The 3,461-nt window shown below is 42.6% G+C and overlaps 1 long non-coding RNA gene across 1 annotated transcript; it reads right to left on the bottom strand.

Annotated features, from left to right (window-relative positions):
• Positions 1-2,015: 2,015 nt before the first annotated feature.
• Positions 2,016-3,461, bottom strand: LOC145419701 (uncharacterized). Its single transcript, XR_013901025.1, has 3 exons — positions 3,273-3,461; positions 3,096-3,183; positions 2,016-2,388 (listed from the first exon to the last, which is right to left on the bottom strand). It is a non-coding gene; the product is annotated as an uncharacterized LOC145419701 (long non-coding RNA).

The following is a 3,461-nucleotide window of genomic DNA, read 5'->3' as shown; positions in this document are numbered from 1 at the left end:
GTCAACATGGACGACCTCCTAGACGCCGCCGCTGCCTTCCGCACGGTCGGCCTCCAGACTTCTGTTATCGCCGCCGTTGCTGTCCGCACGGTCGGCCGCCTGAACGGTTTCCCTGTTGCCGCCGCTGCCGTGTGCACGGGCGGCCCCCTGAACTGCCTCCACTCCGCCACCGCTGCCTTCCGCTCGGTCGGCTTATGGATCTGCGTCGCCGACGTGGCCGGCCTCAGAAGATAAACTGTCCTGGACTTCTGAGCTGTGAGCCTCTGGGCCGGCCTCCTGAACTGTGTTTTGTCCTAGTACTCCAGCATGTGTGTTTTTGTTTTGGACAATTCCCTCGGTCCGCTGGAGCTTGTTTTGTTCGGTGTTGGTCCCTCCGTCCTGGGCCCCCGCCGCCCGCCCTGGGTTGGTCGTCTGTTTTTGTTTTGGGCTGTCTGGTGCCAGCCCTTGGAGGGGGGGTACTGTCATGGTCCTGGGTCGTTGACCCAGCGTTTTGTGTTTTGTGACTATTTCCCTCTGTTCTAGTTATTCTGTGTCCTCCCCCCTTGTGTCCGGTTCGGGTTCTAGATTTCCTGTTTTACTTTGTAGGTCTGTCTCGTTATGCCCATTAAGTTCCAGCTGTGTCCCCTCCTGTGTGCCATTTCCTCATTACCTGGTGTGTGTATTTATAGTTGGTGTCTGCCTGTGCTCCTCGTCGGCTCGTCTGCACTCATCCGTGTATTTCTGCGTATCTCTGCATTCATCTGCGTTCCATGGTGTCCTGTCTCTGCGTCCCTCTGCCCCGCACCCCCTTTGTACGGTCTCAGGTTTGCTATTTAGTTTCTCCCAGTTTAGGTTTACGTTTGTAAAGTACTCATACCTCGTTGCCTGTTTTTGTCACCACCACCTTTGTAAATAAAACATCACTCGTATCATCAGTTTGCTGCATCTTGGGTCCTCCTCCTCCACACCACACGGCTCCCTCCGCCAGCCGTGACAAGCTTACAGTAATACAATTTTTTGGGGGGGAAAACTAAGACTAAAGAATCATTTTGACCACAAATAACCTGTGTCATGGGTTATCTGTACTGACAAGGGATTGTCATCAACCAAGTAATCCACTGCACTCATGGTGTCACAGCTTTCCTTATCTAAAGATCATGCATCGCATTTTAACTAATGTTAACAAGCTTTGCTACTACAAACAAATGATCTACCCCGACAAGCGCTCTTAGGGTGCTACAATATTAATGCACAGCTGCAGATTAAAGGAAGCACACAGGTGTTTTCATTATGCATTTATTCAAGAGACTCACTTCATTAAAGCTCAGTAACAATGTGGTGGTTTTTCAAAAGTAAAATTCCAAATATTTTGGATCTCTTTCTCTTTACAGATTGCAGTTATATTAATACTGAGTAAATAAATAAATGCTGGCTCAAGGAAATCTCCTGAGATGGAATAAATACATTCGGTTAATGGAAAAATGCACTTACTTTGCTTTAACCCTTAGACTATGTTCCTGTTTCATGCCCTTACAGTGTGCTCCAGATCAAAATTGAGCAGGGCCTAGAATTCCCTCAAGATATGTCTATACCAAATTCTGAACTACAGCCATATTTAAACTGTCTAACTAGCCTATTTGGCATTAATAAATTGGTGGTTAATACTTAATTAATGCTTCAGAGAACAGGGAGAATGTTTTTTTTTTTTGTTTTACAACACTTATTTTAGAGAAACACATCTATAGTGTCAAAGTGAAACAGATACCTGAATTTGAAATATCTATTGCGATGATATAAAATATATCCTGTCTACTTTGCTTTGTAAATTTCCCATCTCTGGGACTAATAAAGCTTATCTCATCTTATCTTATTATAAAATCATATCAATCACTAAATAACCGTGATTATTTTGGTGGTGTAGCCAAGTACAGGATAGGGTAGGGGAAATTAAAGTAAGATGGAGAGAATGGGCCAATAGCTAGATTCGCAGGAGGGATAAAGGGAGTTGCGTGGAGAAGAATGACTGGAGCCACAGGTAAAGTTGCTATGAATTGTATTAAACTATTTAGCAACAATTTAACAGCATTTTATGAACAGGAATGAAAACATAAAATAAAATACAGTGACAGCAATAATAATAACAGTCAGAATCCTATCTGAGCTCAGATATGTCAGTCTTGCCGGCTTAATAGTCAGTGTTCAGTCAAGTCAAATCCAACAGGTCAAAAGTTTGTGATTGGTGCGATTTCGTCCTACCGCACTGTTGCAATTGTTCGTGAGAGAAGAGCAACCTGCCCTTCTGGGCCAACTCAGAATGGCTGTGGTTCGGTTCGGTTCAAAGGGAAAGGCTCGCCATCTTCCTCGTCAGGAAGAGATCCAGGTCTCACGATCCCATAAAAAAAACCTAGCCTGTAAACAACAGGACTATTACTAATTCAGTTCACACTCTAATGATATACATGGCCATATGTAAATAATGTAAGTGCTATAACAAAACAAGCACAAAACATTAATTCTAATTTCTAACTATAGTCTATACAGTGCATCTTAATCATGAATGCAATCTTTAAATCACAATCAGCTTATTCTATCGTCAAGGTGCACATTTCTATCAGAAATCAGAAATAAACCATAAACTATGGTAGATTATTTTTTACAGTATTGCCCTTTAACTGAATTACAGGAGCATTGCTTTACACTGCATAGCAATGAAGCAATATATTATTTACACTCAATGTACAGAATAAAATTACCAAAAGAATATACAAAAACCCACAGGCTGTAGTTTTACAGTATGTGGTAACGTATCAGCACAGTAAGAATACACACGGACATCTATCCAGTGCCGCTCGAGCATCAAATGTAACAAAATAAAATAGATTCATGACCTTTAAGATCAACATTAACTTATTCCATCATCTAATTTTAGTGCATTTAATATTCAACAAGTAATACTAGAACATCATCAGCACACAAGCTGAGTGCTCAAAATGGCTGAACTCAGTGAGAAACCCCGTGTGTTCTCCCACAGTGAAAACGTGGTCAGCTACAGCTATGAGCATTAGGCTAGTTAGCTTTTCAATTAGCCTGATTCGCCCAGTCCCAGTTTAACTCACCAGCACACTTCTAATGTTCAACTCTCAGAGAGGATCTTGTTCAACTCTCAGAGAGGATCTTGTCCACTTCATCCGCTCCCGCGCAGATCTACAACATTGAAATTGGGCCATTATATTCCCTGTTAACTTCTTGTTAGCTTTTTAGCTTCAAGGTTAGCTTAACAGCTTCTGACTCACCGCGATGGTTTCAAGGTCCGAAATGTTCACAATAAATCAGGTCCGTTTCTCCAAGGTCCATGCAGATCTCCGGTATGGATATTTGCTCAATTTATCAAGTTAATAGTTATTTTCCAGCGAAAAGCTTGGCGGTGAAAATCAGTGATGGTCTCGTGCACCTCTGTCTCTCTCTGTGTCTGAGCACGTGAC

Source organism: Astatotilapia calliptera, chromosome 13, assembly GCF_964374335.1.
Source record: "Astatotilapia calliptera chromosome 13, fAstCal68.1, whole genome shotgun sequence".
NCBI classification, from domain to species: domain Eukaryota; kingdom Metazoa; phylum Chordata; class Actinopteri; order Cichliformes; family Cichlidae; genus Astatotilapia; species Astatotilapia calliptera.
This window is presented reverse-complemented; position numbering and strand designations above follow the sequence as displayed.